Below are 27841 nucleotides of genomic sequence, written 5' to 3' on the forward strand. Positions count from 1 at the left end.
AGGCTTGTTAAATCTGGTTCGGGGCTCTCATTCTCTAGTTTATGCTAAGCCACATTGGGAGCCCGGTATATGCTGGCATAATAAAACTAAACCTCTTGCTTTTGCATAGTCTCTGCCTCTTGAACTCATTAGAGGAATGCCTGTGGAATTCCCGACCTTATCAGTACCCAAATCAGAATACCTCAAGATTCTCAGAAATGATATTCTTATGGAGATTATTTTGGTAAGAAGCTCAATCTAAATTGAGCTTTTTGCTTTTCCTTTAATCCAGGGAAGACTCTATCTCAAAGCGTTTACTCTTGGTCTAGAAGAGTAGATCTTGAAAGGGAAGATATTCATGTAAGCATAAGTTTATCAATAAATATTTTCTTTCTACCTGAAATATTACCTTTACTTGAAGTAAACTTCTCTGTCACTTGAAAACCTTCTACTCTTCTTGGCCTCCCTGCCCCCATCCCCCAGTAGGAATTTCCACCTTATCTCTTTTTGCAGAACTGAGGTCTGCATATCACCCTCACTCAGTGGTGTTCAGATACAGAAAGGCTGAAAACATTGGTCTACATGGATTGTAACTACATTCCCATGGACCAGTTTGCAGGAACTAGTCTATCTTCAGGTGTAAATAAGTTAAAACCATTGCCCTTAATAGCATCTGTGTATGCTATTAAGTTGTTAGCCATCTGATGTTTTGATTTTTTATCTTGCCCAATAAGACCTATGTAATTCTTTACCTTGTATCTAGACAGAGCAGTAACTTTCAGCACCTTCATCATTGAGAAGGCATCTAGCATTTTGGATTAAAATGGAGAGATAGAGAAAAAAGAAAGACAAGATCTGCAGCCCAGGCATAGCAATAGTTTAGCTAATAGTTTGCTATCTGGGGCTATTAGGCCCCAGATGTTTTTCTTTTCATTTTTTTTAAATAATAGCTTTATTGGGGATAGAGCGGTGGCACAAGCGGGTAAGGCTTTGCTAACCTAGGATGGACATCTGTTTGATCCCCCAGCATCCCATATGGTCCCCCAAGCCAGGGGTGATTTATGAACGCATAGCCAGGAGTAACCCCTGAGTGTCACTGGGTGTAGACCAAATACCCGCCCAAAAAGTCTTTAAGCACCATGATTGTAGACGGTTTTCAGTCATGAAAAGAATACCCCCTTTCACCAGTGCATCATTCCCATTAACAATGACCCCCATCTCCCTCCTTCTCCCTCCCCTCCCGCCTGTATTTGAGACAGGCATTCTATTTCTCTCACTCATTCATACTGTCATGATAGTTGTCAGTGTAGTTATTTTTCTAACTGCACTCACAACTCTCTGTGGTGAGCTTCATATCGTGATCTGGTCCTTCCAGCCCTCATCTCTATTGTCTCTGGGCATTACTACAATAATGTCTTTTATTTTTCTTAAAACCTATAGATAAGTGAGACTATGCTGTGTCTATTTCTCTCCCTCTGACTTATTATTATAATTTTCAATTCTTTGGGACATAATTACATAATTGCCATAGCTTTTTTTTTTTTTTTAGCTTCCAGGACATTTACTGCTACTAGAGTTCTAGATGACTTGCAATATAAAAAAAATGCTTACAATTTACTAAATGCTTTTCTACTTGCCTTCTCACTTGACCTACCTACCAGTCTCATAAAGTAAGCAAGGTATAGTAAACAATAGTAATACATTACTGGTAAAGATGTAGGGTTTGATGGGACTATCTTACTAAGTAGCAAGCTGGATCTCAAAACCTCCATAAAATGGCAGGAGTTGTAGCGGGTAGTGCAACAGCATAGGGGAGCTTGGAGATGCCAAGAGCAGCTTGTCCCCACAATCATGAAACCCTGAAAGTCCTGAACCTGGTAGTGGGACGCTGGACTCCTGTAGACAAAGCAGCAGCCATCAACAGATCAAAATTCAAACTCCTAGGGACATTGTTTGCAGCTTATCTGTAAGATGGCTAAAGACAGGCAGCAAGCAGTGATAGTGAGGCCTGGGAGCCACTCTGTTTGTGGGCATCCTTGTACCCACCCTGCCAGTTTCCCTGACAACTCAGGCAAGGTCTTGGGATCAGCCTGCATTTTGAACAAAGGTTCATGCACAAAGGGAAAAAGCATGGCCTTGAAACAGGCAATAGCAAAAACCAGCAGCTCTGGTGATGGTGGGCAGTGTTTGGAATAAAAAGGGCCAATTTGAACTCAGGTTAGTCACTGAGAGAAGAGCACAACCACTCAGCAGTTGCAAATTTTATCTACCCAGGATCTCCAGCACAACACATAAAAAACACCCTTACACTGCAAAGGTCACAATGAGAAGGCAATTCAGAACCCCACCACACTTAGTTAATGAAGATGATGTCCTGAGGATCCAAATAACATTAGCCACCTATATAGCTTCTCTAATAAGGAAGAAAATGGTGAGATACAATTAAAAAAATCAATGAAATGAAAAACCCACAAAGAATATTTTATTCATGTTGACTTTCATTCAGGTTTGAAGGAAGGATGCACAGCTTCACAGATAAACAACAGCTCAGAAGCTTTACATACTCAAAGCCAACCTGAAAAGAAAAACTGAAGGCCATACTTTAAGGCAAGACAGACTCCACAAATTGACCAAATTTCTACAAAAAGATAGCACAAAATCCCATGACAATCATCTCTCTCAATATCAAAGGAAAAAATGCACCAATTTAGAACCACAGTGACAAAATGAATCAGAAATTTGAATCTAACATTTTGCTGCCTGCAAAAAAACACATTTGAGTATTCAAAGCTAACACAGACTCAAAGTCAAAGGCTAGAGGCCAATCTTTCAAGCAAACAACTCCCTTAAGAAGGCTGGGGTTGCCATACTAATATCAGATGACACAGACTTCAGGCTTCAAAACACTATAAGAAACAGAGAGGGTCATTTCTTAATAATCAAGGGATTATTACATCAGGAAGAAATCACACTTGTAAACATACATACACCCAAAATATTTAAAACAATTGCAAATAGACTTGACAAAAGACATCAGTAGCAGCACAGTAGTAGTGAAGACTTCAACATCACTCTATCATCCCTTGATAGATCAACTAGGCTAAATAAAAACTAAACAAGTATATACAGGCCTACAAGGGAGAAATGGAAAAGAGTGGCTTAGTAGACATAATTATGGCTTTTCATCCCCACATAGCTGAATACATTTTCTTTTCCAAAGTATAAGTAAATGGAGATATATACCCTTCTCCTTGATATGGAGGATTAACATCATTAAATTGTTAATACTTCTCAAAACATTGTACAGATTTAATGCAATTCTTATAAGAACACTCATGAAATTTTTCAAAGTGGAAAAAACACTCCTGAAATTCATATGGAAAAATAAATGTGCATCAATAGCTGTAGAAATCCTTGGGAAAAAGAAGATGGGAGGAATCGCTCTCCCCAAACTCAAAATATACTATAAAGTAGTATTTATTAAAACAACATGATACTGGAATATAGCCAGACCCATAGAACAATGGAATAGGACTGAATAGTCTGAGATGGATCCACAGACATACAATCAGTTAATCTTTGATAAAGGGGCAAGAAATATAAAGTGGACCAATGAAATCCTCTGGAACAAGTGTTGTTGGGAAAACCTGTCAAGTACATGCAAAAAAGTGAACTCGGACATTTATTTAATTCCATGCACAAAGGAAAAATCAAAATAGATTAAAGACCTGGATATCAGTCTTGAGACCATAATGCACATAAAAAAACATGTAGGCATAACACTTCATGACATTGAAGCTAAAGCCATATTCAAGAAAGAAACACTAGGAGCTGGAGCAATAGCACAGCAGGGAGAGCATTGCACATGGCCAACTCAGGTTCAATCCGCATCCCGTATGGTCCCCAGAGCCAACCAGGAGGGATTTCTGCATGCAAAGCCAGAAGGAACCCCTGAGCATAGTCAGGTGTGCCCCCCAAAAGGAAGAAACACTAGTGACCAAGCAAGTGGAAGCAACAATAAACAAGTGTGACTACATTAATCTGAGAGGATTCTGCAATTCAAAGTAAACAGTGACTAGCATACTAAGATTACCCACAGAATGGGAGAAACTATTCACACAATACCCATCTGATAAAGATGATAAAAAATATCTTGATATTATACAAGATATGCAAGCCACTGGTAGAACTCAGCAAGAAAAAAAATCTAGCCCAATCCAAAAATGGAGAGAATAAATAAACAGATATTTCCCCCAAACAAGAAATACAGATGGCCAAAAGGAACATGAAAAAATGCTCCAAATCACTAAACATCAGGGAGATTCAAATCAAAACAACAATGAGATGTAATCTCAAACCACAGAGACTGGCACACATCATGAACAGGAACAACCAGTGCTGGTATGTATGCATGGAGTAAAGGACTCTCATTCACTGCTGGTGAGAATGCTGACTTGCTCAATTCTTTTGGAAAACAATATGTATATTCCTTAAAAACTAGAAATTGAGCATCTGTATGATCTAGCCCTTCTCCTAGGGTATCCAAAAATACAACACAGAAAATACCTCTGAATTCCTACATTCATTGCAGCATTGTTTACAATAGCCAGAACTTGGAATCAACCCAACTGCCCAAGAACAGATGAGTGGATAAAGAAAATTTGCTATTGTTTTATAATTTGATATCTCATTTGTTTATATATACTTTTATTTCTCTACTGTCTCCACATATGTCTCTGATATTGAGGTGCTAGATAGATATTGTCTATGTTATCTTTGTATTTTATGATTGAGGTCTTGGATTCAGGTCTTGAAGTCATTTTAATATTTTGTGCTTGTTATTAATAGTGATCTATTTTTATTATTTTGCATGTGGCTATCCAGTTTTCTCAATGCCTTTTGTTGAAGATGCTTTTTTTTCATCTTATGGATTTGATTCATTTATAGAAGATTGGATCTCTATGCTCTATATATGTTAGCTTATTTCTAGTCACTCTAATCTAGTCCACTGTTCTGTGTTACAAATGTGCTTTAGCAGTGTCAAAAATGATGAGTTGATATTTGAAATAACCATGAAAGTGAAATTTATCAGTATATAAAATCTACTATATTTTTATATACCAGCATGTAAAAATCTGACTTTTTCTCTGTATACTAGAAAATGGGCACTGAGTTTTAGCTAATATTTTATGCAAAGTATGGCCAATTTAAAGTTACCATGTTTGAATTGAGCTGGATTGATAGACTCACTCTTTTATAGAACAACTTGTAAAATGAGCCAGGAAGATTATGGGTACACTGTCCTATTAAACAGAAAGCTGGCCACCTTTGGAGCATGGGGAGGGCCAACCCCTGGCTCTACTGAAGCCATGCTTGCTACATTCATTTCCCAGAATCACCATTTCCCCAATGGCCCAGACTCATCCCTGACCCTGAAGAGATATCAATATGCCCACACTTCAGGTACACCAGTTTGAGGGCTGATATCAAAAGGGCTCTTTGGAACAAGTGCTGGCACCTTTTCCCCATCTTCTTCCAGGAGGCCTGTTAGCTGAGTCCCTAAAATGTTCCTAAAAGTCATAGTATCAGTAATAGGGCTTTGAAATTCTGGAAAAAAATGTTTGATGTTTTCATTCCTAAAGTAACACCCCAATTTAACAGAATGGACAGCTAACTCTAAGAGATTACTAAATCTTCTTCTTCTTGGTGATATAACATTTTCCACAAGTTGCTTGCTACATAATTTTTGTTTTTTCTTTTCTTCTTCTCTTCCATCTTATTTTTATTTTTATATTTCTTTTTATTGTAAGAATTTATTCAAGAGACAAAATTGATTAACATAATGAGGTAAACTAACATAACATAATATAGTAACATAACATAACATATAATATAATTGATATAATAATAATACATGTAAGTCAAAGTTTCTGATTAAAAACACAATTTTTTTCCATAATGGCTTACATATCTTTCACAGTAGTATTTTAGGTACATATTAACATTGAATCAGGGGAATACCCATCACCAAATATGTCCTCCCCCATTCCAGTTCCCTTTCGACAACCCATATACCACACCATAACCCCTGGGCTGCTAGAGTAGGTAGACCCCTCTTTGTCTGGCTTACTATTAGTGATCACATATCTGTTTGGTCCTGGAACTCTTCCTTGTTTCCCCTCTATTTAAGAGGCAGAGCTAGATAAATCGAGGTATGTGGTTTTGCTGGAAGGAACGAAAAGCAATAGATTGGGGTACAAAATAAGAGGAAAAAAATAAAAAAGAAGTCAAAAGTCAAATATGCTGAAAATGGGCAGAGTCCCTCTAGAGATTTCCAAACTCAGTTTGAGAGAGGATGTGGAAAAGGTAATTAAAACACCACAACAATACAGAAAAAAATATCGAATTAAATAACGAATTAAATAAGTGAGCTCTACAGCAATAAAGACAGGCACCACACAATAGTCTCGGTTCTGAAATCAATTCATGCTCGAGTGCAAAAAGAAAGAGAAAGACAAGACAAAATAAAATAAAATAATATTGGAGACATCAACCTTAATCTCCACACCAAAATAAAGACGTCAAAAAAAAAAAAAAGATCAATCGATAAATAAACCTGTGGAAAATCATTGTTTTGTGCTTTTTTTCTTCTTTTTCCCCCTGCATAGGCACAGTAGCTATTGGGGATATTGTAGAGGGAATTCCAGTGACCTAGGAGACAGGGTTTCTCCACCCCTGAAGTATACTGTCATAGGATTAACTCTAGACTCCTTGCATGATCATTTACTCTCCCCTTGTTGCTTTCGTGGTGTGTGGAAGACTTCTGCTTTGTCTTGATGGTAAAATCAGACCTCTGTATCTAGAGATCCTGGTGGCTGTGCAGCTCAGGGAATGGAGCTTATGAAGTCTTTCTTTGTGGTTCTAGCAGTTCTGCTTCTTCAGTGTCATTTTAATCCATCTTCTGTAGTTGGTGTTCTTGGTCATTATGTTGCTCCTAGAATGGAGCCTCCGGAAGACCCGTTCAGTTGCGGTTGTCTCAGTCAGACTTCTGGAATTGGAGCTCTTGTTTGTTGAACAGATCGTAGACCAAAAGCTAGGCTAGAGCTTTTTGTTGCTGTTGTTGTTGTTGGTCCCTGGATGCGTACTGTCCAGTCTTTGTTGCAACAACCAGTCGTCTGTATAGCAATCTTGGCTTTTGCACAGATCAAAGGGTGACATGTCTTCTGATTTTGTCTTATCGATAGCTGATGAGGAAGGACAACTTGCTCTTAGATCAAGTTGTTCCCATTTCCTCATTGTCAGGTGATCAATTTAGAACTGACACATGTTGGTGTCAGAGCAGCATTGTAAATGCCCTGGAGGGGATTTGGTTCCTAGAGCTGTTGTGGAGAACTCTGTCGTTTCTATGTCTGGGATCTAGGAGTTAAGGCTGAACGGTCAGTGTCTAGTTCCCTGAAGCCCAGGTTGTTTCCACATGACATACATTCAGGGTGGGAGATGTCCCTGTGTTGTAAACAAGTATGAGTTCTTATCCCTAGTAGATAAGAACTTGTTTTTCTACGTACAATTTCCCCTTCGTTTAATATGTCTTTGCAGGAGGAAGTGGTGCTACATTATATTGCTGCTGGATTTGGGGGGTGGAGAGAAAAGAAAACAGACTCCCGACAAACACTAAGAATATATATGCTCACACATATCTAAAGAAAAAAAAGTTTCTTTAAAAAAAAGATTAAATAAAAGACGTAATTAAAGGGATAATAAATTAAATAATTTATAATAAATAAATTAAAGGGATAATTAAAGGGATAATAAAGGGGCCAGGAGAGATAGCATGGAGACCTTAAAAAGGACTTTTGTCCAGCCATTTTCTAGCTCTTCCAGGAAACTGAAGAAACAGAAACACTCCAGTTTCTATGAGCTAACACCATCCACCCTATTACCCAAAGCAGATAGTGATACCACAAAAAGAGAATTATAGACCCAAAACCTTGATGAACAACAGATGTGAAACTCTTCAACAAAATAGAATAGCAATTAGAATCCAGCTTAATCAAAAAGGTCATACACCATAACTATGTTTTATGCCAGAGATGAAAATAGTTTAATATACGTAAGTCAATCAACATAATATACCATATCAATAAAAGAAAAAATAAACTAATATGATCATCTCAATAGGTGCACAGAAAGTATTTTATAATATCCAATACCCATTCATATAAAAAATCTCAGCAAGATAGGAATCAAAGGAAATTTCCTTAATAAATTTAAAGCCATTACCACAAACCAGTGGCAAACATACTTAATTGGAAAAAATCATTTCCTCTAAGATCTGGCACATATCAAAGATGTCCATTCTAACCACTTCTGTTCAATACAGTACTTGAAGTATTTGCCTTAGCAAATTAGTCAAGCAAAGGCTATCAAGGGCATAGGAAAAGAAGACAGTGAGCTCTTACAATTTGCATATGACATGCTGTTACATTTAGAAAATCCTAAAGACTCTACAAGAAGGTTTCTAGAAACAATAGATTTCTTGTTGTAAAAATGACAGGCTAAAAAATTAATATGCAAAAATTCATGGCTTCCTATAACAAATAATGAAAAAGAAGAGGTAATAAAAATAATTTCCATTCAATTTTGTGCCTCAGAAAATGAAGTACTTTGGAATCAACTTAAACTACAGAGGTGAAATACCTATACAAAGAAAAAGAAAAAACTTTGCTTCAAGAAATAGAAGAGATCATAAGAATATGGAAACATATTCCCTGCCCATGGATTTGGAGAATAAACACTTCCCAAAATATTGTACAGATTTAATGCAAACCATATAAAGATATCCATGATATTTTTCAAAGAAATAGATCAAACTCCTGAAATTCATATGGAATAATAAACCTCCATGATAGATAAAGCAATCATTGGGGAAAAGATGGAAGTTATCACTTCCCCCAATTTTAAACTATACTATAAAATTGTAGTCATTAAAGTGTGGTATTAGAATAAAGTATAGTATTAGAATAAAGACAGATATTAAGATCAATGGAATAGATTTGAATATCTTAATACAGGCCCTCTGGTATATGCTCAAATTATTTTTTATAAAGTGGCAAGAAATATGAAGTGGAGAGAGGAAATCCTCTTTACAAGTGGTATTGGGTAAAATCTGTCAACTATGTGCAAAAAAAATGAATTCAGACCTCTCTTTAAAACCATGCACAAAAGCCAAATCAAAACAGATGAAATACCTTAATATCTGATCTGAAAGCACAAGCTATATAGAGGAAAATATCAAGAGACTGGAGCTCATCAAAAAGAACAAGAACAGCCAGTGATGGCAAAGATGTGGGGAGATAAAGACTTTTATTCACTGTTAGTGGAATGTCGACTGGCCCAGCCTTTTTAAAAATCAATATGGACATTCCTCAAAAAAATAGAAATTGAGCTTTTATCTGACCTAGCAATACTTCTCCTAGTAATAAAATCTAGGGGCCCCAAAATGCAATTAAAATCCCTCTGTACTCCTATGCTCATTATAGCACTATTTACATTAGCCAGAATCTGGAAACAACCCAAGTGCCTGAGAACAAATGAGTTGATAAAGTCTGGAACATCTACTTAAATTTTATCTAAATGAAATTTACTTACACATGGATGAATATGGAGATTATTTTAGTTAGTGAAATGAGTCAGAAGGATTGATGTAGAATGATCACACTAATTTTGGGGATACAAATAAAAAAGATAATATGGTAGAAAATAAACAAGGTTAAGAGAGATAAGAACCAGGAGGACCAGTCCATGGTAGGTAGGTAGATAGATAGATAGATAGATAGATAGATAGATAGATAGATAGATAGATAGATAGAGAGTGAGGGAGTGAATTTAAAACAGAGAAAGGACTGATATGATAATAATAGTTGGAAATGATCTCTCTGGACAAGAACTGGTGCTGAAAGGAGGTAAAATGATATGCATGATATCCCTTTTAACAGTATTGCAAACCATAGTGTCTAAAAGAAAAACAAGAATTGAAGAGAGAGAGAGAGAGAGAGAGAGAGAGAGAGAGAGAGAGAGAGAGAGAGAGAAGAAAAATGTCTCTTATGGAGGCTCTACAGTGAAAAATATCTCCATAGAGAAAAACCATCTCCCATAGAGGTAGGTAGGGGGGTGGCTGGGAGGGAAACTGAGAACTTTGGTGGCCAGAAATGAGCACTGGTGAAGGACTGTGTGTTGTACATTGTATTATTGAAATCAATCATGAATAGCTTTTTAGATATCTAACATTTGACCCTCCAAAACATCTATAAGACCCATTTTGATAAGCCTATTTTCTATTTTCTAGTATACATATACTTCAATCTTCAGTTCTTCTATCTGAGTCCTTAATTCAGTCAACTGGATCTAATCTTCCCGTGTGTATAGTACTGGTTATGTTCCACCCAGCTGATGAGTAAAAATGACTGGGTCCCTGACTGATGGCCAGTGACATTTTATTCCTTTCCAACAATTCTAATAGAAGAACTGGGATATGTGCAGGGTGACAGGGCCAGGGACATGCACCAGGTCAAAATAAACATAAATATTTGTGCTTAGGAATGTTTCAGGAGCAACACAATGGGCAATAAAGACAGCCTGTAAGGTTGATTGGTAATCTCCTGTAACCAGAGATCTCTCTGAAGGAGGGACATACTGGAGTTAAGCCTGAGACTAACCACTAATCATGGGGAAGTGGTGCCCCTCTTTGTACTGTCCTTCTCCGTTTTTGGAATGGTGTCTCTGAAGCTTTCACCTCAATGAGAATCCCTGGAGCAGTTACTCTACAGGGTCCCCTGGAATTGTTGCGGTATGGAGTTTTGTCTTTCATGTGGTTTGGGAAAAGCATCATAGGGGGATCCAATGCAAACCCACCTTTAATTAATATCTATATATGATATAACATAATGATATAGGTTTATTCTTTTGCATGTTTTTATCACTATTTACAGAAAAACCATTTTCTTCTCTAGTTTATGCTTTTTGCCTCAGTTGTCATAAATCAGCAAGCTATATCAAAAGATATTTTAAAAACAAGAACTACTAAAGCTTATGCACTCACTGACAGATAAATGGATGAGATGTGATTTATATATTTATGTACACACTGGAGTATTATTTGGCTATTATAAAAAAGATGAAATTCTGCAATAATATAGATGGATCTGGAAAGTGTCATACTAAGTGAAATTAATGAGTCATAAAAATTATATACTATATTTTTCACTCATACTTGGTATAAAAAGAAAACAAATTCACTAAAATACTAAATAAAACAGTAATCTACCTATGGGATTACAGTAACAATCAGAGATTAAGAGAACAGAAGGGGAAGGGGAAGTTGGGTCAATTGGGAATAAGAGATCATGATCAGTGAAAATTATAGAATTAGACTTTTAGTGGTAAACAGTATGCAATATATAAGTATTTTAAGGGAAATAAAGCCTATATTTACATATTTATAATCAATTTTATTTTAGAAAAATAATATACAAAATAATTAAAACAAAATCTTAATTTTCTTTCAGTTCCATTCAGCATATGTGTAAAAGTGTATATGAAGCTCAAGACTTCAAACATGCCCAGGTGTCATCTTTGGGGACTTCTAACAGAAAAGTAGAGATAGTCAGGATTGTCTCAGTACCTGGAGCATGGTCTTGAGAATTGAACTTGGAGAACAAGTGATGACTCTCTGAGCCATCATCCAGACCCTCAAAGATTAAAGCTTGCCATTTATCACAAATATTGGAAAGATAGGGGCCGGAGCATAGTGCAGCAGTGGGGCATTTGCCTTGCATGCGGCTGACCCAGGATAGCTGTCCCCCAAGTTAGGAGTGATTTTTGAGTGCATAGCCAGGAGTAACCCCTGAGCATCACCAGTTGTGACCCAAAAATCAAAAACCAAAAAAAAATATTGGCAAGATAGTATTAGATAAAATAAACCAGAAAGATAAATATTATTATTATTATTATTATATTCATAAGTGGTATACAAATAAAGCATGAAACAAATTCATTGGATTCTGACACCAGAACAGTGATTACCAGTATGGTAGGATAGATATGTTTAGTAGATGAGGATGGAATAAACTTGGAACTCTAATGCTGCTGTGGTTACAAATATACATTTGGAAAAGGGTAAACCTCAACTTATAAAACTTACAAAGTGCTATTGGCCAATGTTATCAATAAAAATAAAAATTAAATAAGTAACATTATTTATAAACACCAATAAGTAAAATAATACCTACTCGATTTCCAAAATAAGATTCTGGAATTCAACACTTTCACCTCACTTTAACTGAATCCAAATTTCAAGCTGATTCTTCACTTTGAGTTTATATAAGCACATATATCATACTCATGGGCATTAAGTTCGTAAACCTCTTAATTAGAAAGTCTCCCTTTGTTCTCACCACCATTACTACTTCCTACCATTTGAACAGAAGGCCTGAGGATCCCAAAGGATCCACTCTCCAGTTCCTGCCATCCAACAGTTTAACCATTAGAAAAAATAATGGTAACCCTGGTATCAAGTGATGGCACTGAGAAAGAATAAAAAGACTCTCACTCAGTTAAATGGGAGCTGAAGAAAAAGTTTTTTTTATTCAAAGAAAAGATGCAAATATATAAATAATAAAAAGATGCAAGTTGGCTATCAAAACTATATATAAAAGTTTTGTTCTTCACTTTGAAGTGTATTATCTATGTGTCAAATTTTATTTAGATGTAAATGGACCTGCAGGTGCTTCTTGTCTTTAAATTCATGTAAACTTAGCTAAGGATGTCACCATTAATTTTAGGTGAATAATTTAAGTACATGCCTAACATTCTTAACATTAATATCTTCTGTTCCATACAGTAAAGTATTACACCAAATAACACACAAGTAAACAAACTCTAATACAGAAGAGCTATAAAGGAAACCAAGGAAGATACTAAAATAGAGAACAATAAAATCCATAATTTTCCCTATATTAGATGGCCAATGGGAGCAGAAAAAAATGACATTTATACTAAGAGCAGAGGATTAAGAGAACAAAGAAATGTGAGATGTGACACCATATGCATGAAGTAAGATTAGAGGAAACCTAGTCTTGATTTCAGAGCTAAATTTATTGCCCCTTTATCAAAGATTAATTGATTGTATATCTGGAGAGCATCCGATGAATACTCTAGTCTATTCCACTGATCTGAGGGTATGTCTTTATTCCAATATCATGCTGTTTTAACAACTATTGCTTTGAAATACAATTTAAAGTTGGGAAAAGTGATGCCTCCGATATTCCTTTTCCCAAGGATTGCTCTAGCTATTCTTGAGTGTTTATTGTTCCAGATGAATTTCAGGAGTATTTGATCCACTTCTTTGAAGAATGTTATGAGTATCCTTAGAAGTATTGAGTTAAATCTGTACAATGCCTTGGGGAGTATTCCCATTTTAATGATGTTAATTCTCCCAATCCATCACAGGGTGTGTGCCTCCATTTCCATGTATCCTCTTTTATTTCTTGAAGCAGGGTTTTGTAGTTTTCTTTGTATATGTCCTTCACAACTTTAGTTAAATTGACTCCAGATATTTAAGTTTGTGTGGCATTAATGTAAATGGGATTGTTTTTTTGATATCCATTTATTCTCTATCATTATTGGTGTATAAAAAGACCATTGATTTTTGCATGTTAATTTTGTAGCCTGCTACTTTGCTATATGAATCTTTAGTTTCTAGAAGCTTTTTGGTAGTCTTTGGGGTTTTCTGAGAGTATCATGTCATCTGCAAACAGTGAGAGATTGACTTCTTTCTTTCCTATTTGGATGCCCTTGATATATTTTTCTTGCCTAATCGCTATGGGTTTTAGTGTCATCTTTGTGTATAAGTTTGGTGAATCTGTTGGTCTTTCTTTTCTCAAAGTAGTCCTTTCAGCTTTTCTTTTAGGGCTTGTTTTGAGTCTATAAAGTTTCTGAGTTGTTGCTGTTCTGTGAAGCCATATATATATACTTCCTTCAAATCTGAAAGTCAATTTGGCTGGGTGTAGTATTCTAGATGAAGCATTCATTTCATTGAGTTTTTTCACTATATCCCACCACTGCCTTCCGGCCTAGAGGGTTTCTTGTGACAGGTCTGCTCTAAATATTAAGAATGCTTTTTTGAATGTAATTTCCCTTTTTGAACTTGCTGCTGATTTCAGTATTGTCCCTATCTTTGAGATTTGTCATGGCTAGGATGTGTCTTGGGGTGTTTTTCTTTGGGTCTCTCTAGCTGGTACTCTTCTGTCATGCAAAATTTGGTTGTGTGCAGTTTTTAGCTTTCTAAGTTTCTCCGTAATAATGGTCTTCACTGTTGATTCTTCCTGGGGATCTCCTTCCTGGGTCTCTGGAACTCCAATGAGTCTTACGTTGTTTCTGTTGAATTTATTGAACATTTCTATTTTGATATGTTACAGTCTTTAAGTATATTTTTCATTGTCTGATTATTTGCTTTAAGGCTCTTTTCCGATCTTTCTGCTGTTTGGAGTTATTATGCATCTCATCTTCCAGCTCACTAATTCTGTCTTCAGCTGCTGTTACTCTATTGGAGATTCTTCCCGTAGAGTTTTTTATTTCCTCTACTGTGTTTTGCAGTCCCATTATTTCAGTTTGGAGTTTTCTGATTTCTATATTTGTGGTCTGTGCAGGTCGATCAATGCTTTCTTTGAATTCTACGAACATCCTCCATATTTCTATTCTAAACTCCCTATCTGAGAGGTTAATTAGGTGGCTGGTATTTTTGGGGTCATTAGAGTTTCCATCTTCATTCTCTATGCATGCTGTTGTCCTGCATTGTTTCCCCATTGCCATGCTTGTTGTGTGATTCTTACTCTGTGTTGAGATGGGTTCATGTTCTCTAAGAAGTGTGTGGAGAAAAAAAGTGTGCAGTTGAGGAGTGAAGTGGAGTCCCAGGTGTCACTTTTTAAAAAGTCTCCTTTAGCCCAAAGACAGGCAACAATTAGCCCCCCCTTCCTTGTGGGCGAAGACACGCCTGCCTAGCTGAGGTTAGGCACTTGAGAGCTGATTTTTCTGTGTTCTTTTTTTATTGTCACTAGGGATCAGGAACAATCCCAGTGATTCTTGTGTTGTGTGTTGTGTTTATCAGACTGTTGTGTTTATCTATTTCTGTAGAATCACATTCTTTGAGGATTTTTTTCTATTGTCTGATGATTTAAGGCTCTTCCAATCTCTTGCATGAAGTTGTATGCTTCTCATCTTCCAGCTCACTGATATTTTTAAATTTTATTTTATTGAAACTATTGTGATCTACAGAGTCATTCATAGTTGAATTTCACATATACAGTGAGTCAAGGCCATTCCCATTACCAGTGTCAGCCTCCCTCTGTCAATAAACCCAGAGTGCCTCCTATACAACCACCTTTTGCCTCCTGGCCTGCCAGTATAACAGGCCCTTTTAAGTTTAGATTGTTAAAGTTTAGGTCTCTTGATTCTACTGTAGTTGACTTTCAGCTCCCTGATTCTGTCCTCAGCTACTGTTACTCTGTTGAAAAGGCTTTCCAGTGAGGTTTTCATTTTGCCTACCAAGTTTTTCAGTCCTGTTATTTCAGTGTGAAGTTTTCTCAGTTCTACTTTCATATCCTCTTGATTCTTATTTGGGTTTTGTTCTGTTTATTTCATGCTTTCTTTGAGTTCTTTGAGCATTCTTCAGATTTCCTTTCTAAACTCTTTATCAAAGAAGCTATGTAGATAGTTGGCACTTGTTGGGTCTGCAGAACCATCATCATCTTTCTCTAAACATGGGAGTGTTCTGTGTTATTTCCCCCATTGTATCCTTTGTAGTGTGGTATTTTCTACATATGCATTGGGTTTCATTAACTAGAAGATATGCATGTGGCCTCAGAGCAGGGGTTGGGGGAGCTCACTATGCCATTGGACAGCCCTCCTGCTGATTCCTTTCAGGACTGTGGGCTGAGAGCTGGTTGCTTGTCTCCTCCAGGGGGATAGGATGCTTTTTAATTGTTTTGGCTCTGGCATGAGCTCTGGAATACTTTGGTTTTGAGTACTTGACTAAACCCTATTTAGGAAATTTAACTGCTACTCTTTAAACAATAAAACTTTTTAAATATTTTGTACCTACTGTAATTCATAGATAGGAAACACGATTCCCCCTTTTCCTTTGGATTTATATTACACCTAACTGTGTAAAATGAAACCAAGGTTAAGCATGACTTTTCTTCAAAACATTTTGTGCAGAATAAGTGTTCAAGCGAATAAGAATATTAACTATAATAATTTCACTAACAAGTAAATGGAAGTTCTAATCTCAGTAATGCATGTATTCACTCAGACCTTTTTTTAAAAAATATAATGTAAACCTTGGTAACAATTTTGAATTCACTTACTAAAGACACACAGTGGTTTAGGTAAAAGCCATTCTAGAGTCCAGGTGAAAATAATGGCAATAAATAATAGCTGTCAGTATTGGTGTCCTGGGTATTATGCCTGGATTAAGGGAAGGAAATGTATTATGCTAGTCTTCCCTTATTATGTGGGATGCTTCTGCTTTCTAATCTCCACCCCTTCCCTGATTGCCCTTATTAAATACTGAGAAGTCCTTTTGAAATCTATTTGCTTAATAATTTAAAACCATTTTTCTGTTATCCCTGTGAAGAGTGCGGCACTGGTTTGCATTTTCTAGGGTCTAGGGAAAAAACAGTGTTTATAACTCTAAATTCTAAAATAATCTATCCCTTGATCTGATTTATTGTGAAGTGAGTACTATTATTTTGTCTACTCAATCAAATGATTTTATTTTTTTCACATTTGCTTCATTTAAAGCAGAAAGTCTACTTTTTACAGTTTTACTGAATTATAAATGACAAAACCAAAAGATATTTAAAGTGTACTAAATGACAGACTATGATGTTATACATGCTTTCTCATAACCTAAAGCTTCTTTTTCCAGTAAAACATCTCTTTTTAAAAACATATAATCAGGGGCTGGAGAGATAGCACAGTGATAGGGCGTTTGACTTGCACTCAGCCGATCCAAGATGGACAGTGGCTCACCATATGGTCCTCTGTGCCTGCCAGGTACAATTTCTGAGTGCAGAGCCAGGAGTAATCTCTGAGCACCGCTGGGTGTGACCCAAAACCAAAAATAAATAAATAAATAAAACATATAAGCAAAACACACAAGATGATGATGTGACATATATGTATAATATGTTTGTCTACAAATATATGTATATATAGTATAAGGACTCCCTCCATGGCGTTAATTAACAAATCTATCACCACACACTTTTTTCTTTAAAAAAACTATATTCCGGGGCCGGAGAGATAGGTAAGGAGGTAAGGCGTTTGCCTTTCATGCAGGAGGTCATCGGTTCGAATCCCGGCGCCCCATATGGTCCCCTGTGCCTGCCAGGAGCAATTTCTGAGCCTGGAGCCAGGAATAACCCCTGAGCACTGCCAGGTGTGACCCAAAAAACAAAAAAAAAAAAAAAAAAAAAAAAAAAAAAAAAAAAAAAAAACTATATTCCACTCTTTTTTTTTTTGGTTTTTGGGCCACACCCGGTGACGCTCAGGGGTTACTCCTGGCTATGCGCTCAGAAGTCGCTCCTGGCTTGGGGGACCATATGGGACGCCGGGGGATCGAACCGCGGTCCGTCTCCTAGGCTAGCGCAGGTAAGGCAGGCACCTTACCTCCAGCGCCACCGCCCGGCCCCTATATTCCACTCTTAATAAATTTCAGCTGTCAATAAAGTCACATCAAACAACTATAGGCACCAAGTTGTCTATTAAAATCCCAAACCTTATTATTATTGTCATTTGAAGTCTGAGTCTTTTAACCAAATTGCCTCTCTTCCTAGCTTCTAGGTACCTGATTTTATTGATTCTGTGGGCTCAACTTTGATTATTTTTTAGATTGCAGTATTTCTCTATCATGTTTGTATTGTATACATATATCATAGTATAACACCCACCAGCATCATCTATATATTGAGCAACTGACATAATGTCCTTCGTTTCTAGCTATCTAATATTCTATTTATACATACATAAGGAGTTCTATGTGGCTTTGTGACTTTTAGGCCAACAATACTCTACTATGGTAGTTTCAATAAGCAGTACATACAGCTTTGATGGGCCATTGACTATAAAATCTGGAATCAGGTATTGATACTCAATGGGAACCACACAACCACAAAATCGCTTAATAACACATTTCTCAGAAGTATATTTATCATTAAGCAATATATGATCATATCACTTTTTTTCTGCCAATTTTCCACAGTATTATAATTAGGTTATTTCCATACTTTGGAAATATAGTGTAGAGTGTACAGTAGATTAAGAGTAGAAAGAGTTTTTGAGAGCATGACTTTATTTTTAATAGACACTCAGGTGTGGGTTATTGAATTATATAATGGGGACTGGCCATACTGTTTCCTCTCAGTGGCTATACCAATTGATATTTCAGCCAACAGTGTTCTATTTATCCATATAATTAGCAGCGAATCTACTCATTCTAAATTCTAAATTCTCTGCAAATACTTTTGTTATTAAAATGCCATTTGTCCCCATCTAAAGAAAAAGGAAGACTAATGTTCACAAAAACTGTAGTATAGCCAGTGGGTACAAAATCTTCAGACATGTCTTTTCAAATAGATTTTTCTGTTTGCTTTACAGCATGCCTATTTTCTGCCTATTTTACTATGGAGTAAACCCTTTTTCCTTTCATTTTTTTTCTCAGTAATAGATATCATTTTGGTCACACTATCTCATCATCACTATCACATTAACTTCTTTAAGTATATATTTAATGAAGTAGCAATGTATAAGAAGTCTCCTCTGCAAGAGAAATAGGATATTTAAGTAAAATATAAAAAGTAATTCAGAGCAGCAAGAGCCACTGAGAGGCTCATAGTCATGTTTACTTTCCAGATAGAGGTTAATATATTCATTTATAAGAAAAGCATTGGAATCTAGCCTATCTATTTCTGCATTAGTTCCTGCTTTTCTAGTCCACCATTTTCTATTACTTATTCATGCACTTTTTTATGATTATCTCAAACTTCAGCTCACTAATTTTTTTTAAAACACTACATACCATTCCTGGAAAATGGAGACAAATTTTCTAGCTTTGCAGCCTATGTTCTGTTTTGGTTCTTATAAAAAATATCTATTCATTTCAGTGTTGTGAGCAGACCAGAACATTTTCAAGGTTAATTTAATTTCTAATTTAATTAGAACACAGAGACTTTAAAGTATCCCAAATCATCTACCCAGCCTTTTCAAGGATGTTTCATTTATATGTTATCTGTGTTTCTGGTCTGAAATTAAAATATATTTAAGACATAAAAATCGTAAAAATCAAGATTTTTAAAAGTGTGGCTATGCTGAACATAGATCAAATTTATATGCACTTATGACCTGACCATCTACAATTTAATAGATGACTGAGCAACTAAAGATGTTTTATCAATATCTGTTTGCAGCAGAGAGAATGTCTGTTATCAATACAAAGTACAATTATCACAGAGACAGAAAAGGAAAGCGATGCTTCCAATGCATTTGTTATAGTTAATCCCACACTTTGGTTATATTAAAGTTAAATGATGCTACTATAATCAATTTTAGCCCATTTAAAATGTGTATTATGATCAATCAAAATCATTTTTGGTGTTACTTTAAGGAAAAGAATAATTTTTAACATAAGTGAACTTTTTAAATTTGATATAGAATTACTACCCAAACCAATATAGTTTAAGACTGATATGATTCGGCAAAAGCCGGCTGGCTCCCTGTGTGTGACACCAGGCGGGGAAGATCCGCGAAAGTACACCGGCCCAGTGGGGCTCAACTGTGAAAGACTGTGAGTGTGACCTGTCTATGTCTGTCTACTGTCCTCTTGCGTGAAACTCTTGCGAGTGGGGCAAAAAGAGGCTCAGAGGAGCACGGCCACTCCGCTTCGCTCCGCGGCCGTGCACTCTTTCTAAGGAAAGAACTCCATTGCAACAAGAAGGAAAAATCACACTAAGAACGGCGCTATATCACAGAAGCAAACATTTCTCTCTGGACTGTCTTCTCTGTTGCATGCTCGGGCCTAAGATTTGAACCAGTGTGAGGCTTCATCCACGGAGGACTCCCCTCCCTTAGAGGCAAGTCAGCCCATCCAGAAAGGGAGGAGCCAGAGGAGTGTGCTGCCTACATCATATAGACAATGAATACCACCACAACACGTAGAAAAACCCACAATACAAGTGTGACAATGGGGAAACAACGCAGGCCAGCATCAGACATAGAGAATGAAGATGACAATTCTGAGGACCAGATAATGACTGAACAACTAATCAACCTCTCAGATAAGGACTTTAGACTAGCAATATGGAAGGTGCTCAACAGACTCCAAGAAACCATGGATCGAGTTGAACAGAACACTAATAAGAACCAAGAAAATATGAAGGCAGAAATGACAAAACTCCAAACTGAAATAACATGTCAACTAACAGGCCTGAAAAAGTCAGTAAACGAAGTGAATGACAAAATGGATAAGCTCTGAGACAGGGTATCAGAAGCTGAGAATAGACTTGGTGCTGTGGAAGATGAGATACATAACAATTCCATACAGCAGGAGAGATTGGACAAAAAACTTAAAGCAAATGAGCAGACAATGGAAAAATTAGTCAAAGAATGGGAACAGACGAAAATAGAAGTCTATGATAAGATCAACAGAAACAACTTAAGAATCATTGGAGTCCCAGAGACCCAGGAAGAAAATTTCCAGGAAGAATCAATGGTCAAGAACATCATTAAAGAGAAACTTCCAGAGCTAAAGAATATATGTGATCAAATCCTGCATGCCCGAAGAGTACCAACCAAAAGAGACCCCAGAAAAACCACCCCAAGACACATCCTAGTCACAATGACAAATCCCACAGATAGAGACAGAATTCTGAAAACAGCAAGATCAAAAGGGGAAATCATGTTCAAGCAAGCTTCCCTGAGATTTACAGCAGACCTGTCACCAGAAACACTCAATGCCAGAAAGCAGTGGTGGGATATTGTGACAAGACTGAATGAAATGAATGCTTCACCCAGAATACTATACCCAACAAAACTCACTTTCCGGTTTGATGGAAGAATACATGGTTTCACAGACAAAAAACAGCTCAGAAACTTCGCAGACACAAAACCAGCCTTAAGAGAAAAACTGAAAGACCTAATCTAAGACAAGACTACCCAAAAGACACACCAAATTTTGAAATAAAGATGGCGTTAAATCCCAGGACAATTCTTTCTCTCAACGTCAATGGACTAAATGCACCAGTTAAGAGACACAGAGTGGCTAAATGGATCAAAAAACTCAATCCAACCTTCTGCTGCCTACAAGAAACGCACCTGAATAGTCAGAACAAACATAGACTCAAAATAAAAGGCTGGAGAAAAGTTATCCAAGCAAACAACACCCATAAAAAAGCTGGAGTGGCCATACTAATATCAGATAATGCAAACTTTATACTCAGGAAGGTTGTAAGGGACAAAGACGGACATTTTATATTAATCAAGGGGTACGTAGAGCAGGAAGAATTCACTCTCCTAAACATATATGCACCGAATGAGGGGCCAGCAAAATATTTAATACAACTGTTGACAAATCTGAAAAATAATATCAACAACAACACAATAATTGTGGGGGACCTTAACACGGCTTTGTCAACACTGGACAGGTCAACCAGACTGAAACCCAACAAGAATATACTAGACCTGAGGAGAGAAATGGAAGAAAGAGGCCTAGTGGATATATATAGGACACTCCATCCCCAGAAACCTGGATACACATTCTTCTCCAATGTACATGGGACATTCTCCAGGATAGACTACATGCTGGCACATAAAACATACCTCCGTAAGATCAAGAGGATAGAAATTTTGCAGACTACCTTCGCTGACCACAAGGCTCTGAAATTATTTGTGAACTCCAAAGGGACTCAGAAGAAACACTTTAACACCTGGAAGTTAAACAGCCTCATGCTCAATAACCAGTGGGTCCGAGATGAAATCAAGGAGGAAATCAAAAGGTTCCTGGAAACAAATGACAATAAAGACACAAACTCTCAGAACTTATGGGACACAGCAAAAGCAGTACTGAGAGGAAAATTTATAGCTTTGCAAGCACACATCAGGAAGGAAGAAGGAGCTTACCTGAGTAGCTTAATGACACAGCTAATAGAACTAGAAAATGCTCAACAAAAGGACCCAAGAATAGGAAGACAGAAGGAAATAACAAAGCTGAGAGCAGAAATCAACGAAGTGGAAACTCAAAAAACAATCCGAAAGATCAACGAAAGCAGAAGTTGGTTCTTTGAAAAAATAAACAAGATTGATAGACCACTGGCAAACCTAACAAAGAAAGAGAGAGAGAGAAACTTGATAACTCGTATCAGGAATGAAAAAGGAGAGATCACTACTGATATGACAGAGATTCAAAGGGTAATCAGAAACTACTTTGAAAAACTCTACGCCACTAAAAATGAGAACCTGGAAGAAATGGATAAATTCTTGGACTCTTATAATCTTCCACGGTTGAAGGAAGAGAATGTAGCATATCTAAACACCCCCATCACCATTGATGAAATTAAAACAGTAATCAAATGTCTGCCGAAAAACAAAAGCCCAGGCCCAGATGGATTCACTAATGAATTCTATCAAACTTTCCAAGAGGAACTACTGCCAATCTTGGCAAGACTCTTTCATGAAATTGAACAAACAGAAACACTTCCAAATAGCTTTTATGAAGCCAACATCACCTTGATACCTAAACCAGACAGAGACGCTACCAAAAAAGAAAATTACAGACCAATATCACTGATGAATGCAGATGCAAAGATCCTCAACAAAATCCTGGCAAATAGGATTCAATGCCTCATTAAGAAGATCATCCACTACGATCAAGTAGGTTTCATCCCAGGAATGCAAGGCTGGTTTAACATCCGTAAATCTATCAACATAATACACAACATCAATAGCAAGAAAAATAAAAACCACATGATCATATCAATAGATGCAGAGAAAGCATTTGATAAGGTCCAACACCCATTCTTGATCAAAACTCTCAGCAAGATGGGAATGGAGGGAACCTTTCTCAATATAGTGAAGGCCATCTACCACAAGCCAGTGGCAAATATTATCCTCAATGGAGAAAAACTGAAAGCCTTCCCTCTAAATTCTGGCACAAGACAAGGCTGTCCTCTCTCACCACTCCTATTCAACATAGCACTGGAAGTACTTGCTATAGCGATTAGGCAAGAAAAGGATATCAAGGGAATCCAGATAGGAAAGGAAGAAGTCAAGCTCTCACTGTTTGCAGATGACATGATACTCTACTTAGAAAACCCTAAAGACTCTATCAAAAAGCTTCTAGAAACAATAGACTCATATAGCAAGGTGGCAGGCTACAAAATTAACACACAAAAATCAATGGCCTTTCTATATACCAATAGTAATAAGGATGAAATGGACATTAAGAAAACAACCCCATTCACAATAGTGCCACACAAACTCAAATATCTTGGAATCAACTTGACTAAATATGTGAAGGACCTATACAAAGAAAACTATAAAACTCTGCTCCAAGAAATAAGAGAGGACACACGGAAATGGAATCGCATACCCTGCTCATGGATTGGCAGGATTAACATTATCAAAATGTCAATACTCCCCAAGGCATTATACAGATTTAATGCCATCCCTCTAAAGATACCCATGACATTCTTCAAAGAAGTGGATCAGACACTTTTGAAATTCATTTGGAACAATAAACACCCTCGAATAGCTAAAGCAATCATTGGGAAAAAGAATATGGGAGGAATTACTTTTCCCAACTTTAAACTGTACTACAAAGCAACAGTTATCAAAACAGCATGGTATTGGAATAAGGATAGGTCCTCAGATCAGTGGAATAGGCTTGAATACTCAGAAAATGTTCCCCAGAGATACAACCATCTAATTTTTGACAAAGGAGCAGGAAATCCTAAATGGAGCAGGGAAAGCCTCTTCAACAAGTGGTGTTGGCACAATTGGATAGCCACTTGCAAAAAATTAAACTTAGACCCCCAGCTAACATCATGTACAAAGGTAAAATCCAAATGGATTAAAGACCTCGATATCAGCCCCAAAACCATAAGATATATAGAACAGCACATAGGCAAAACACTCCAGGACATTACAGGCATCTTCAAGGAGGAAACTGCACTCTCCAAGCAAGTGAAAGCAGAGATTAACAGATGGGAATATATTAAGCTGAGAAGCTTCTGCACCTCAAAGGAAATAGTGCCCAGGATACAAGAGCCACCCACTGAGTGGGAGAAACTATTCACCCAATACCCATCAGATAAGGGGCTAATCTCCAAAATATACAAGGCACTGACAGAACTTTACAAGAAAAAAACATCTAACCCCATCAAAAAATGGGGAGAAGAAATGAACAGACACTTTGACAAAGAAGAAATACACATGGCCAAAAGACACATGAAAAAATGTTCCACATCACTAATCATCAGGGAGATGCAAATCAAAACAACGATGAGATACCACCTCACACCCCAGAGAATGGCACACATCACAAAGAATGAGAACAAACAGTGTTGGCGGGGATGTGGAGAGAAAGGAACTCTTATCCACTGCTGGTGGGAATGCTGTCTAGTTCAACCTTTATGGAAAGCGATATGGAGATTCCTCCAAAAACTGGAAATCGAGCTCCCATACGTTCCAGCTATACCACTCCTAGGAATATACCCTAGGAACACAAAAATACAATACAAAAACCCCTTCCTTACACCTATATTCATTGCAGCTCTATTTACCATAGCAAGACTCTGGAAACAACCAAGATGCCCTTCAACAGACGAATGGCTAAAGAAACTGTGGTACATATACACAATGGAATATTATGCAGCTGTCAGGAGAGATGAAGTCATGAAATTTTCCTATACATGGATGTACATGGAATCTATTATGCTGAGTGAAATAAGTCAGAGAGAGAGAGAAAAACGCAGAATGGTCTCACTCATCTATGGGTTTTAAGAAAAATGAAAGACACCCTTGTAATAATAATTTTCAGACACAAAAGAGAAAAGAGCTGGAAGTTCCAGCTCACCTCAGGAAGCTCACCACAAAGAGTGATGAGTTTATTTAGAGAAATAACTACATTTTGAACTGTCCTAATATTGAGAATGTATGAGGGAAATGTAGAGCCTGTTTAGGGTACAGGCGGGGGTTGGGTGGGGAGGAGGGAGATTTGGGACTTGGGTGATGGGAATGTTGCACTGGTGATGGGTGGTGTTCCTTTTATGACTGAAACCCAAACACAATCATGTATGTAATCAAGGTGTTTAAATAAAAAAAAATATTAAAAAAAAAGACTGATATGATTCTTGTAAACTTATATTTTCAGTTAACAATTCTATAATATATAGTGAAATCAGTAGCTAAAATGCTCTTGATTATGAAACTCGCCTTCTTCATTTATTTAGAAGCATTCTGTGACAAGAAAGTTCTAGTGACCTATTTTATGGGATTTTTCTGAAATTGCCAGCACTAAATTCACCTCATACATTTAATAAGAAAAATTCATTAAAAACCACAATTATAATAATTAAAACAATTACTTATGCAAATAATTTATATTTTATTAATGTGTATATAGCTAAGTTTAAAACAATATTTTCTAATATTGTATTTTTACATTTACATGACAGTAAGCATTATAGTAGATATAGGGGGACAGATGGGGAGGTGGTGACTTTTGGGTACTAAGTTTCAGAATGGGATAATAAAAAAAAAACCACAGATGGATATTGGTGATGGTTGCACAACAATATGAATGTGCCTAAAAATAGCAAGAAAAGTGATTTATTATAATAAAAATAAAACCAATGTCCAACAAGTGGCCCCTTGAAAAACTAAAATGATCAACAACCTCTTATTAAAAGTGATTAAAGAATGCAAAAGTAACTATATAACATAACCTACAAATGTGTTATATATCTGTTATAATATGTCCAACTCTAGTGCCAACACAATGGTCAACTTTAAGCAAATGTCCAAATAAAAAGTAGATTTATGGCAATCTAAAATTGTCATCAGCAGAAGCAAAGGTTGAAGGATATTAAGAAAATTGAATCTCAAAATCATATCTTTTACAACTGACTCCTAATAAATTAGTCTCCCTCAAATAACAATTTTTAACTTGGAATGTATAGTAAAACACATTTCTGAAGCATCTGAAGAGTGAAAATAAACTGGCATATTTGGAGGAAACCATGAACACGTGGCAAGTTTCATATATTTCCTACATTAGCACAAAGATTCTACAGACAATGTCAATCACAGAGTATTGAGTCAATAAAAGCCTCAATTTAAAAAAATTTAATTTGGGTCCAAATAAATCAGTTCTGGATATTCCTTGAATCCTATCTACACAAGTCAATTTAAAAGAAATATGAGACACCCATTGCTGACATGAGGAAATTTCGCCTTTAAAAATAATCAACTTGATTACCTGGCTAATATAAAATTGACACTCTTCTGAACAAAACAGAGCCCAATAATGGCAAGGTCCAAATATAATGCAAAATATCTCCTCTTGAGAAGAGCAAGGAGGAACCAGAGTGGTCGTGCAACAGGCACTTGCAACTGTACAATCCAAGTTTAATTCACACAGAATTCAATTCACACAGAATAATGTCTAATTCATGAGATTTAAAGATGCGCAAGAAAAAAGACAACAAAGAGCCAAAAGTAACAATTGGAGACTTAGTTTAGAGAACGAGCTTCACGAAGGTCCAGAATGTGGCTCAGGTGGTACCTTTGAAGGAAAAGTGAGCACTTGGGTGGTGGGTGGGTGTTGAGTTGATGAATTATGCACAAAGCAATTGTTATTAACAATACTGTTAATTCCAATACTCTAATAAAAAGTGAAAATCTAGAAGAGAAACCATGTTATCTAAAGTTAAATTTTTGTAAGGTCATAAAAATTGCAGTAGAGAGACGAAAGAAGAAAATTTTCAATTAAATCATCCTATCTAAAAAAGAAGAAGAAGAAGAAGAAGAAGAAGAAGAAGAAGAAGAAGAAGAAGAAGAAGAAGAAGAAGAAGAAGAAGGAAGAAGAAGAAGAAGAAGAAGAAGAAGAAGAAGAAGAAGAAGAAGAAGAAGAAGAAGAAGAAGAAGAAGAAGAAGAAGAAGAAGAAGAAACTTGAAAAAATTCTGAGCACTCAAAACAAGGGATATCTTCATAAAAGTACAATGTGTAGCCCACTCTTTCTGTTTCTCCACTGTGTCTGTCTGGACAGCGTTTTCTCTTCTTTGTTTCCAGGACTTGAAGTCACCGCCTTGTCCTCTGAAGACCCGTGGGAGGGCTGAACTTTAACACCGATAAGCAAGAGCTGAAGACCATTTCAGTAGGTTTGGACCCATCTGGTAGGTGGTCGTAAGTCAAGGACTGGGAGACTCAGCATTCCTGGGTTTTTGTCTTTATCACCTTCACCAATCCTGAACATGCCTCAGATGCTATGCATGCCACGAATGGAGAGTCTTTGGATGGTTGGCACGACGGAGACAAGTCTGCCAGGGGAATCCAAAGGGGTGCTTTTGGGGCCCATGGGCGTGGTCACAGCTACTCCAGAAGTGGTGGGGACCAGGGCTATCAGAGTGGCAGGTGTGACAGTCGTCTCAAAGCATATGGCTATGGCTGTGGAAGGTCCAGGGACTATGGTGGCAGCCAGGGTGGTATGACTGCTATTCAGGAGGAAATTACAGAGACAATTATGACAACTGA

The 27841-nt window shown here is 36.9% G+C and overlaps 1 pseudogene; it reads left to right on the forward strand.

The window, feature by feature from the left end:
* The first annotated feature begins 1802 nt into the window (after nt 1–1802).
* Nucleotides 1803–27841, forward strand: LOC126020151 (RNA-binding protein 3-like; annotated as a pseudogene).

The sequence above is a fragment of the Suncus etruscus genome, chromosome 10, assembly GCF_024139225.1.
Source record: "Suncus etruscus isolate mSunEtr1 chromosome 10, mSunEtr1.pri.cur, whole genome shotgun sequence".
Taxonomy (NCBI): domain Eukaryota; kingdom Metazoa; phylum Chordata; class Mammalia; order Eulipotyphla; family Soricidae; genus Suncus; species Suncus etruscus.